Source organism: Mauremys reevesii, linkage group 2, assembly GCF_016161935.1.
Source record: "Mauremys reevesii isolate NIE-2019 linkage group 2, ASM1616193v1, whole genome shotgun sequence".
Classification (NCBI taxonomy): Eukaryota; Metazoa; Chordata; order Testudines; family Geoemydidae; genus Mauremys; species Mauremys reevesii.
Window position 1 is genome coordinate 189,074,188 of NC_052624.1, and position 12,500 is coordinate 189,086,687.

The 12,500-nt window shown below is 37.8% G+C and overlaps 1 protein-coding gene and 1 long non-coding RNA gene across 4 annotated transcripts in view; one reads left to right on the forward strand and one right to left on the reverse strand.

Annotated features, from left to right (window-relative positions):
• Positions 1–12,500, reverse strand: part of ZNF407 (zinc finger protein 407) — a 437,775-nt gene that overhangs the window by 188,347 nt on the left and 236,928 nt on the right. The gene's annotated exons all lie outside the window — the stretch shown is intronic.
• LOC120397456 overlaps positions 9,773–12,500 on the forward strand; it is a 5,505-nt gene continuing 2,777 nt past the window's right edge. The window contains exon 1 of the long non-coding RNA XR_005593810.1: positions 9,773–9,820. This is a non-coding gene — a long non-coding RNA (uncharacterized LOC120397456). The remainder of the gene's footprint in view (positions 9,821–12,500) is intronic.

Genomic DNA, 12,500 nt, shown 5'->3' on the forward strand with positions numbered 1-12,500 from the left:
CTCAGCTTAAAAATTAATTCCTTTACTCCTGCTGCCTATAATTCTAGTTTAAAGGCACTCCTCCACCTCACTGGCTTCTCTTGCAGCAGCCGCCACGACCCTATAGATGAAGCAGAAGCAAGAGAAGAAAAACATAACAGGGCCAGCAGCTGGGCCAGAAGTGGAAGCCAACTACTGGCAAAACAGTTTTAGGAGGTGTTCATGTGGATTAACTCCATCCCCACAGGCAAATGGGGCAGATACCACTCTCTGGATGTAGAGAAGAACCTGTGTCCCTTATGAGAAATCACAGTATTACTCCAGTGCCAGAGATATAAAACTGTCTCACAATAATAAGAAGCTGCTCTCATTGGGCCACCATCTGCTCCCACTCAGAGGATAACTGTAAAACAAAGCTGGTGCCCTTCAAGTGGCAGCTCATCAGACCACTGACTGTGTTTCTTTGTTTGCTGGTGTGTTTCTTTGTTTTTCCAAATATGTAGAGCCTAGTCTGATCCCCAGGCCACTTCTGGCGGTGGAACCAGAGTGCATGCATCCCTAATCAGTTGGGTCCCTAACTGACCTGATGAATATAGACTGTACTGTTACACACAAAAAACTACGTTAAAAATGCCAAGGTTGCAAAGTTAAGCCCATAAAAGTTAAGACATGACAAAGGTTGCCCATGTAGCTTTAATTCAGCCCTCTTGGGCATATGCCTTATGATACAGTCAGAAATTACACAATCACATACTATTTTTTCCACAGGATCCCTGATTCATTCAGTGCACAGGAGGGACCAGTTCTAGGGATGAATCAGGGCTGTGTTAGTGAGGAAACACGTTGCCTGTAGGATCTCTCCATTTGTTGCCAAAGTTGGAAAGGTCCTACAGACAACAGCCTCATTCACTCTACGACCCTGATTTATTCTCTGAACATCATTCATTCTGTGCACTGAATGAAAAAGGGGTCCTGGGGAAAAAACGGTATGAGATCATGTAATTACAGATCATATTATAATTCATACACATCAGGAGGCCGAATTAAGTTTGCATGGGTAACCTTAATTCTGACATTTCCTAACTTTTGAGCTCTTGACATTGCAACCTCAACATTCTTTTAATATAGGATATTACAGCTAAAAAAACCTGGATTTTTTAAAAAAGCAAACTGGAAAAAGAAAGCTAACAGGGTTACTGATGGCAGTAGTAGTGGTTACTCTTTATGTGAGCCAGCCCCAGTAGTGGAGGGCAGTGGTGGGGAGACGCACACTTTGCAGCGAATTTCCCAGCTCTTTTCTGATAACAGACTCAGGAATCCTGGGTTCGATTTCAGGTTCTGGAAGGGAAGTGTGCTCTGGAAGTTATAAACCCTCCTGGCTCCTGCCCCCTCTCCTTTCTACCCACCCAGCTCCTGTCCCTGTCTCCACGTCTCTCACCCCGAGTAGGCCCCCACTCTGGCTCCAGTCCCTGCCAATCTGCTTTGCTTCTACCTATTCCCTCCCCCTCACCAAAAAAGATTAAGTTTGGCATAATTATAGCACTAAAAGCAGAGTCTTATAAAGTGTTAGGCAACCTAAACTTTCGGCGTAGCTACAAGCTCTCCCTATAATCTGTCTCCTTCAACAATCCACAATTGCCAACGACAATGTATTTTGACAAGGTATTTTGATACAAAATTGCAAATGAACAGATTTTTGGAAGCATGTGTTTTCACACAAGTACCTGATTTGGTAGGCCAATCTGCAAAAATCTGATCAAAAGCTAAATTTCCAAGACTTGAAAATAATTCTGAATTAATAGGCCAACCCCCCTCTCCATACATTTCACAAATGATTTTTCATCAGTTTAGCCCAGCCACAATAGTAATTGTAATGTATACCATAAGTTGCCTATGCAGCATATTTTGGTGATATCATTGCAGTGAACATGTCTAAAACACAAAAATTACTATCACAAATAGCACCTTTGCTGTAATTTCAACAGATACATTGTGATGCTTCCCAGGGTTGTGAGGCACCTTCGCATTAGGAAACCTTGTCTGTGTCTGCTGTGGATCAGCTCTTCAACTCTGCCGACCACAGACAACATAAGCACTCTCCTCTAGACCTATGGAGGCCTCACTCTTTCTCTACAGGCTAGTGATAAGTGACTCTCCCTGGAGTATCTAGTCCCTGTTCCACTGAACACTCACCAGGCCATATTCACAGATTCACAGCTTCCAAAGAAACAGTTACCCCAGCTTACCAGTTACATCTCACCTCACCACTCTGCTTAACACTCAGCACCTAAGATTGTTTATAATGAAAACAAGTAAATGTGTATTTAGCAAAGTATAGAGATTCAAGTGATAGCAAGTATCAGTATTAGAAACAAATGCAGCAAAGAGTCCTGTGGCAGCTTATAGACTAACAGGCGTATTGGAGCATGAGCTTTCGTGGGTGAATACCCACTTCGTCGGATGCATGCACCCACGAAAACTCATGCTCTAATACGTCTGTTAGTCTATAAGGTGCCACAGGACTCTTTACTGCTTTTACAGATACAGACTAACACGGCTACCCCTCTGATACTAGAAACAAATGGTTAATATAAAAATCATAGCACACATTTGAGAATGCAGACTTACTTAACTAGACACTTTCATGTCTTATAGCGCAATGCTCACCCAAAATCCTTTCAGCGCTTTACAGCCAGGCCTGGTTGTGATCCTCTGTACTTAAGACAAACATGCTATTAAGCCTGTCTCCCTAGTGACGATACAGAATGCACCTCTGCACCCTCAGATATACTCAAAAATAAACAGCACAATGGGACCTTTTTTATTTCCATAAATCTCCATTCATGAAAATTTCACAATCTCTTGATTAGCATCTGGCTCAGAATGCAAACAGGCATCCATGGTGAGACATACACAGGGGCCCAGACAGAGAGATAAGCACCCATTATCTCCTGCTTGAAAGGAACCTGAGACATGTCACCTCCTGGTAACCTGCATCAAGAACATAATTTTCAGTACAGACACATAACTCCCCTAATACTATCCATCCATGCATTTTGCATTATGATGACAAGTGGGCTATTGGCTCTTACTAGAGATTTCATATGCTACCATTTAATGAACTATTATGCATATATCTAACCCTGAAGATCCCCATAAAATTCCACATGCCCCAGTGCCCTCCGCCAGCTGGCACCAAGAGGTTCTTGGAACACATGCCAAGGCATGGATGGGTATGGGAAATGAACTACTCCCTTGCCCCTAAATGTATTATAGTAGCTGAGGCAAATGAGCTACTATACCTACACACTGTACTCTCTTTGTGCAATATATCTAACTGTGCCACTACATTGTGCTGTACTGTACCTATTCTGTGGACTAACAGAATAGGGCTATGAGCCTGGCACCGATCATCCGGAGTTCCAAATTCAATTTAAAACAGAAAGTACATTTCTCAAAGTGCAGGAGAATAAAAGTTATTTTTAAAACCAAATTGTTATCCTTATTTGTTGTAATGTATCATTCAGAAGCTGTTACCCTCTGCTACCTAACGATATATCTGGATAAATTTTAAAACAAAAATTCAGCACATTACAATTTTGTTGCTAACAAAAGACTGACAAGGGACTGTTTAATACACAGTTTTTCACATAAATTACTCAACTGAGGCACATTGCTAGTTTCTGCATGTGAAGATTGTAGTCTGATGTTTTCAAAAAGGACTACACTTTGGGAAAGTGAGCAGTAATGCCAGGTGATGGACTACATTCCTACAGAAAGGGGCAGGGTGAATTGTATCTACTCATAGAGGGTGGAAACAGAAAGGCAAACTACATAACAGTGGGGCTACTTTGAAAAGTGCATTTCAGAAAATGGCATAGTTGAGTTCTGCATTTATTGTCTCTCAAATTTGTTCCGTTTCCAAGTAAATTGATCGTTTTCCTAACTGCCAGTCTAGGAATCTCAACCTGGGGTCTTCAAATCAAACTGTTTTTTCTGGCTCCACTGATCAGATTCTGCCCTCTGTGACACCCATTCAATATCACTTTACATTTCAAATGTATGTATCCCAACTCATAGGGCCAGATCCCAGATACACTAATTTACATGGGCAAAGATTCTGGCCCATAGGTTTGCAGAGGCATAACATTAGCAAGAAGATAATACCCCTTACTATCTTACAGCTTTTTTGGCTCTGCAGTTTTAATAGAGGTAAAATGTAGTAAAAGCTTAGTTTTTGTCATTTATGACTCTGAAAATACATAGAGAGTGGATCTGCTGAGTAAGTAGGTACTATTTTTATACAGTCACTTTTCAGAATAGAATCACACTTTAAACATACATTTTTTAATTTTTAAAACATTAAACAATTATAATCAACTAGGTTATAAATGAAAGTGGAGCACAGACTATTTTATGTATTGGCCACAGGCTTATGGGCCAACTGAAAGATATGATGCCACCAATAACCCTAACCCCATCATTCCTACCATTGCATTACAGCAAAATGGAAAGTTTATAATTTATCTTCTTCTCTGGTGTTATAATATTCTGTCAATTTTATAACATTAATCTGACAACAGAGCTTTTTATAATATACAATCACTTAAAATAGTGTCATAGCCTAATATTTAATGCCCAAGAAGGTATGTTTCATTAACACTGTTCTAAGAGTTTTTACTAGTACAAATATATAATGTAGAAAAACATTGAACATCTGTGTACAATATTAATGATTCAAACCCCTTTACACCAATAAAGCTTACAGTTTCACTTGAACACTACTTTTTCTTTACCTTATGTTTCAGAGAATGCTAGAACATAGGATTGGAATAGGGAACCTCTTGGATAATTCAGTCTATTGGAATAATACCATAAAGAGTTACTTTCCCACAGTTTCCATTACATATATCAACTGATGTCCATCATAGGTGGCAAACCCTAACTTGTGACTCGAATCTTCCACCTGCCCACTTGCACTTCTTTGGTTGTTTTAATCAGATTGTTAGTTGGCCCCAAATTACTCAGTATGATTTTACAGAGAATGATTGTTAATGATAATCTCGCAAATAATGTGTTTGATGGGTTTGAAATTCATTATTTTAATCAGACTGAATAGGACTCCCAAAACACAAAACACTAAACTTCAGGAAGCCCTAACTGCATAAAAGCCATCAAAATCATACTATACTTCGAAGAGAACTCATCTATTGTTGCCATTAGAATCTAGCATGATCTTAGCTGGCAACTGCAGACAACTTCATCCTCCCTTGTTGTATTAAGACATGATAATTTGTTGTTGTTTTTCTTTAGGAGGTTAATATTGTGCTCCACACATTTATACCAAATCCATGGGGCTCTCCTAATCTTGAGAAAGAAATTAAGTCATAATCGGGTTTGGAAGATCAAGATTCAAACTCTAAGGTTCTGGATGCCTGTAACCATGGCATCTAGTTGCTCTGGTTAACAGAATTCATCCTATCTTAGGGAAGAAAAGTTGAAAGTATCTTAGGAAGCAACAGGTGTATGTTAAAAAGGTTGCTTCAAAAGATTTACTAAGTGGGATTCACACTTCTAGGCTGTCTGCCAGTGCAAATATTGCTATATGTTATAAACCAACTAGTTTAAACCAGTAATGTATCAAGAAATAATGTTGGGTTTTATTTTTACCATTCCACAGAAAAGCTTTGGAGGCAGCCAGGAATTCACTTCAATATCCTTTCTGGAATGGGGGGTGGGGGGAGGAAGGGGGAGATCATACTGATCAAATAATTTAGCTTGGGGCTATGGTCATCTTTATACTATGGGTTCTTCCCCAGTGGGAAAGTCGGAGCTGATTTTACCTCCCAACATTGTTCTTGATCTTTGCTATCAAAAGGATTTATTTATTTAGAAATCCAGCAGTCCAGCAGCTATGTTTATTACCTCACTTCTAGATGACAGTGGAATATAAAATACCTTGGACATCCATCTGACTCATAGTCAAACAAACTTCTTTGGGCTCCCAGTAGGCAATTTAATCAATTCACAAAAGCTGAGCTTGTTAAGCAAGGGAATTTATTCATTGAGATCCAAATCCTACAGTCCTTTTCAAGTAAGACTCTGACAAATTCAAGGAGTTGATTTCTTTGGAGCTAATCTCATCAATACAATTATTGCAGAAAAGAGTCCTGTGGCACCTTATAGAGTAGCAGACATATAGGAGCATGAGCTTTCGTGGGTGAATACCCACTTCGTCGGATGCAGCCATGCTCCTATACATCTGTTAGTCTATAAGGTGCCACAGGACTCTTTTCTGCTTTTACAGATCCAGACTAACACAGCTACCCCTCTGATACTTAATAAAATTATTAATATTCTTGCTTGCAGAAGCGGGCCACTAAATAAGGGTTTCATTGAGTATGAACTTCAGCAGAAAGGTTTCCCATGAAAAGTCTTCCCTCTAACATTAGCTTGAATTTGTGGTCTATATAATCGATTATATTGCTGACAAATAATGTTACCACATAGGGGTAACAAAATAATCCTCTTTCTTGCTGGATTTTGACTATTCCATGTTCAAAAGGTATCTACTATTTTTAACAAATTAAGCCCCTCTTTGTTGGTTCTGTTTATATTAACAGCTGGAGATGGACAGCATTTCTTTACAAAATTAGTCACCAGAGGCTTGACAGTTATTATTTTTGTATCTTTTCCACGGTGTTAGTGTCATCTATTGTTTGGCTGTATCTACAGTACAGAATGAACAATGATAGATGTCAGGAATATCTATTGCAAGTTCCTATATAATAAAATCTAAGCTATTAAATTGCCCCTCCTCAAGTAAATTCCATCTTTAATAAAATCTTTACAGAAAAATATATTTTAAAGCAAGATTATTTAAATATGATGAAGAACAGTGTTCTGGGGTTTTTGGTTTAATTTAGGTCATAATGACATCAGAGACATATATTTATTGCCATCTTTATTCCATCCAACAAAGCTTTAATTTGTGACAAGCCTAGGCTTGTAAAACAGCAACGTGGTATGGTATCAGAGAAACTACACTATGCCATATATTTTTAACAAGCTTGGTGTCAAGCACACTACATTTGCCAACATCAAGGAGAAAGAAGAGGTTATTTTTTGTTGTTTATGTTTTCAGTTTATATTTACAGCTGAAATAGGCTTTGAAAATTCCTATAAAGATTTCAAGTACTGAGAGACATCTGTTTTTATGTGGTCATAGATGATGGAAGTGCCATTCTTTTTATGATATTGACAATCAGGCCACGCCCTCAATTTTGCAAAGTAAGATGTATGGGAATTAAGGCATATTTCCATCAGCTGCAGAACTCATCTGGGACTGGAAGGGTTTCACAACTCAGTGGGATAAATGGCTTATCTTGGAAGAGGTCGAGAGAGGCAGTCCAGATTTTAGCACTTGTGGGAGAGAGGTCAAAGTGGTAGTCATTACCCAGGGAGGACCAAAAGGCTTTCCCTCTCCCTCAATTAGATGTCACTTTCTTTATACTGCTGATATCATGAATTTATTAGGTCTCTCTAGTCATCCAAGAGTCACACATGAATTATTAATGTGTTAAGAAAGGGAAGAAAGAAAGGACATAAAACCACAAATTGGGAAAAACACAAACGAAAACAAAAAATTCACTTTTCAGGCCTTCTTTATAAAATATAAACAAGCAAATGGGTAAGAAGGCAATGGATGTGGTTTAATTAGGCCACAACTTTATTCAATTAAAATATCTGGGAATACCCATCCAGCAACAAATTGTACAGTGCACATATTCATCCTTTCCTTAATCATTTCCATATAACTCCGAAGCAGGTCCTAGCGACCCTGATGCTGGGACCGCATCACCCTCTCATCACATGAAATGAAAGGGGACTATAAAACAAGAGGGGTTGGCTCCTCGCTGTTCCAGACATAAGAGCTCCACCCCACCCTCCTCAGCTCCCTTAAAAGGGGGCTGGCTCCCCACTGTATAAGACGTAGGAGCCCCAATCCCCCACCCTTACTCAGCTCCCTTAAGGGATGCTTTCCCTCAAATCCTTTTCCAATCCATTTTATCCAATAATCATAACCCTTCCACACAGAGTAGCTGCAATGGACATCTGTCACAAGTTTTACATACTAAGTTATGTCATTATAACCTAACCCACTCTACTGCATCCCACCAGGTCCCAGATTTGCTGTGGGGAAGATGAAAAAACCCACTCTGCCTTAGCAGAGAATGAAAAAAAATCCTTCCTAGTCCCCCTCCCCACCCCACCCCCAAGGAAAAAAGGCAACTAGCATAATGCCCACAGAGGGTCAAGAAGGAACCTGGTCCTTTTGCCAAATTCATGAGTGGGTGAGTGCTGCAAGCCCAATCCCAGTAAAGGAGGGCCTCCCCAGGGCTGCATGGGGTACAAACCCTCACTCTTCTAGTTACCAGGAAGGAAAATGCACCGACGTTTCCTGACTTGGCCCCAAATACTTCCTGCCCTTCCTGTCCATCCCTGCAAATTTTCTCCCTAATCCCCACCTTGTTGTAAGAAGCCCTTAGAAGGACAAACACCCCTTTTTTTCCAGGTAGCTGGACAAAGACCTCCTCAAAGGTTGCAGTGAGCATGGATTTTACATCTACAGGTGGCTTCTAGAATTAGTCAAATTTTTTATATTTTGCATTGTATTTAGATGAATAACTTTACAGCTGAAAATTCTCGTGAGGCATTACCAAACAGTAACTGCTACTGTGTGCGACTTCAATGCAGTGTCACAATAAGGCTACATCTACATTGCAGTAAAAAACCCACAGCACAGCCGTGACTGGCCCAGGTCAGCTGACTCAGGCTGCAGGGCTAAAAATTGCAGTCCAGATATTCATGCTTGGGCGGGAGCCCGGGCTCTGAAACCCAGTGATGAGGTGGGTCTCAGACCCTAGGCTCCAGCCTGAGCCCGAATGTCTACACTGCAATTTTTAGCTCTGCAGCCCAAGCCCTCTAAGCCCAAATCAATTAATCTGGGCTCTGAGACTCGGTGCCATGGTTGTTTTTTTATTGCAGTGATGCAGCAGCAATGCAGCACCTGTATGATTTTACTAAGGTGAGATTACAAGACAAACTCAATTTGAATCAAATGCTTATAAATGCATTTTTTCTAAGTGTGATCTTACTATAACACAAATTATTTTACTATAATGTGATATTTTAATTATTGGCCCAATCCAACTTCAACTGAAGTCAACGAGACTCTATTAAGTTCCATAGTCATTGGCTCCAGCCAATGTAGTGGCTATAGTTACAGCAAAATAACTTTGTTTAAAGAGACATGGTAAGGTAAATATTTTTTCTTGGTTGTATTATTAATAACATCTTAGTTTATTAAAAACTGAACTTTTAAAATTTCATTTACTTTTCACCACTTAACTATTTGTTTACTTACTGTATTTCACTTACTTTGAATGATGAAAATAAACTAGTCAATTTCACGTTTGTTTATATGATATTTTAGTTAGCTCAACATTCTTGTTTTCATGAACTAGCCCAGTGCTTTAGTATCTGGGCTGCAAACACTGCACAGGAATGTTTAAATTCAAATTAAAAATGTCTGCACTTAAAATTTAAAAACAAAGAAGAATGGAAATGGTGATACCGATCATAGGTTTCATAATGATTTCTATAAAATTTAGATCACTCATCAGTGCCCCTTTAAAAGTTAATTTGAATAAGATTTTACTTTGACTTCATTGTGATGTACCTTCAATGCTACATCACTTGGTGCAGGGTGCTTTAATATTACTACTTGTGATGATGATGTAGTCTCAATATAGTGAGAAGATGTTGATGTATGACTACTGTAAGTGTACTACTACAATATATAGAAATGCCACAAAGTTATGATTTAAGGAGATGGAAGTATTATGCTAATGACGCAACAATGCCAATCTTGTTACAACATGGACTTTTCTATATCATGCTTCTTTTTAAAATGCTATATTAATACAAGGCGATCTGAGTATACTGTGATAATATAAATCATACATATTTCATCAAAAGTAAAATGCCAACAATGGTACATTTTAAACTGATGAGAAACTGGATTTTAAAAAAAAATTGAAATTGTATACAGCAACTCAAAAGTTCAAAGATTTTTATACAGCATCTATCACTGTGATTTTTATATAGAGTCCATCACTATGATAGTAGCAGAAGCTTTCTTCTCAAAAGGTTAACCCTTTGAAATTAAACAAGACCATTAGTTATTTCAGCACATGGAGAATGCTCCATTACTGTGCTCTTCCTCTTTATTAGTGAGCAGGAGAAGTCTCACTGAAGTATATATGTATTTTAAATTAAGATGCAATCATCTGAGGTTGTCATTCTGAGGGCACACTTACGATTTAAAAAAATGTAATTTTCAGTCTAAACGTAACCTAAAAAGCTCATAACACATTTGCACAAAAAGTGTGCTTTTAACTAATGCTCATTTATGGTGCCCATCATTTTAGGCCCAATAAGAACAAGAGTAATTGGCTTGATATACAAAAATGTATGCCACTGCCTGATATGTTCCTCTACTAGGTCAACCTTCTAGGATGTTTTACCTTTTGATGAACTGGAGGCTAATTTAACTAAGAATATTCCTTTAAAAGCCTTACACTCAGGATAGGCAGACTTTCAATGCTTTTGTAAGGTAAATTTCATTAGTATTTAAAAAAACAATTAATTTGAAGCATTGACCTTTACAAATTTTTTTTAAAACTCATGCTACTTAATTACAACAACTCTAGATGTCTATGTCTTTCTTTAAAGAACTATTTGCATTTTCAGTGTTCCATCCCATATCATCAGATTGTCAAAGAGATGGATTTTCAGTCTGGCAGATTATTATTCTTATTAAATTATATTTTGGACATATTCAGTATTAAAATATATTTTTTACTCTCCTTTGGAATTAGAGGCACTTAGAAGATCTAGAAGATTAGATGCAATTAGAAGATTAGAATAGATTTCCTATTATATTGCAGTTTTCTTTTTAAAGTAACTATTTTTTTTGTATATAAAACATTTACAAAAATAATGTATCCATGTTACTGCATCTCCATAGCAAAGATTTTTCATTTGTTCAGGGTTAGACCATGGTCTGTCTAGTTATTGACCACAAAGTAAATAAATCAGCAATGTACATAGTCTGTAATAATTTTTTAATCAATTACCATGGTTTAACTACTATATAGTCAATCATTTTCCACCTCTAGAATAGGCTATTTTCCAGGACAAGGTTCAGTTTGACAAAATATCAGAAAATGCTATGATATTACCTTGATTTTAACTTAAGAAAGACACTAACCCCATTCTCAATTATGATGATACTGAAACAATTACTGGTATTTTCACAAATTGTTTTAAAAATCATGTAATTACATATGGTTGTTTTTGTATTACTTTACTGATTTTGTCAACCAATCCATGCAATTTGCCTTTAAAGTGTTCTATTCAGTAGCCGTTATTAATATACAAAAATACTGAAATTTGAAAGAAGTTATTCTATCCATTTTCCCAAGCTATAGGTTGAGCATGCTAAATACACTTCATCCTCTTCATATAGTTATCCTAAGGTGCTGTCTGCTCTTTTAGCTGGAAGCAAACCTGCAGTAAATTCCTATTTATCTCCTTGCCAATCAAGGAGTGAATGACTGACAGTTACAGAGCCTTATCTGGGACTCCTGTCTGTGGTGCATTCTGCTAAGTGATGTCATCGCTCTAGCACAAGAAAATAAGCAGATTATTACAGTGACTAGAAGCAAACTAAACATTTGGATTTTTGCATGGACAGATTTACACACTGTCTGTCAGATAAAGCACAGTTTGCCTGCTGCTTACACAACAAGAATGTGCCTGACAGCTTCTTCCCAGCTTTAGTATCTGATTACATAAATAGGCCATTCCCCACCATTCCTAAAGACTGACAGTCTGTCTTAGTTTAAAGAGCAATTTCTGACTATCAGCTTTTCTGTCTTGCACACTAGCCTGATTAACATCAGAGCACTTCCTGGAGGTCCAATCAGTTTTTTTCTTGTACTTGGGATGATATAAAAAGTTATGGTCACAAGAAAAAGAAAAGGCACATTACACATTAAAAAAAATTACAAGCTATGGAGGCAAATCCTATAATCTTTTACTCAGGCAAAACTCTCATTGACCTTTCTGGGATTTTTGACTGAATAAGGACTGAAAAACTGAGCTGTAGAGTAGGAAGCTACTAAGTTTAAAGCATATATATACACCAAAGCTTGTAAGACACTAGGAATGGCTAATTACCTCTCCACGCATACAAGATAAACTAGCTTTTGCATGAGGAAGCCTCATAAATTCATACAGTAGTTTTGTTTTTTCAAGTTTGCAGTTGCATTTACTAAATTAAACTTGAAAACTGTCATACTGAGACCTTCCTAACCTTATGTATGTAATTTTATTAATTGCACAACTGTTAGCCTGTTTTAATGATTCTACTTTTCCAAATCATATCTAAATAA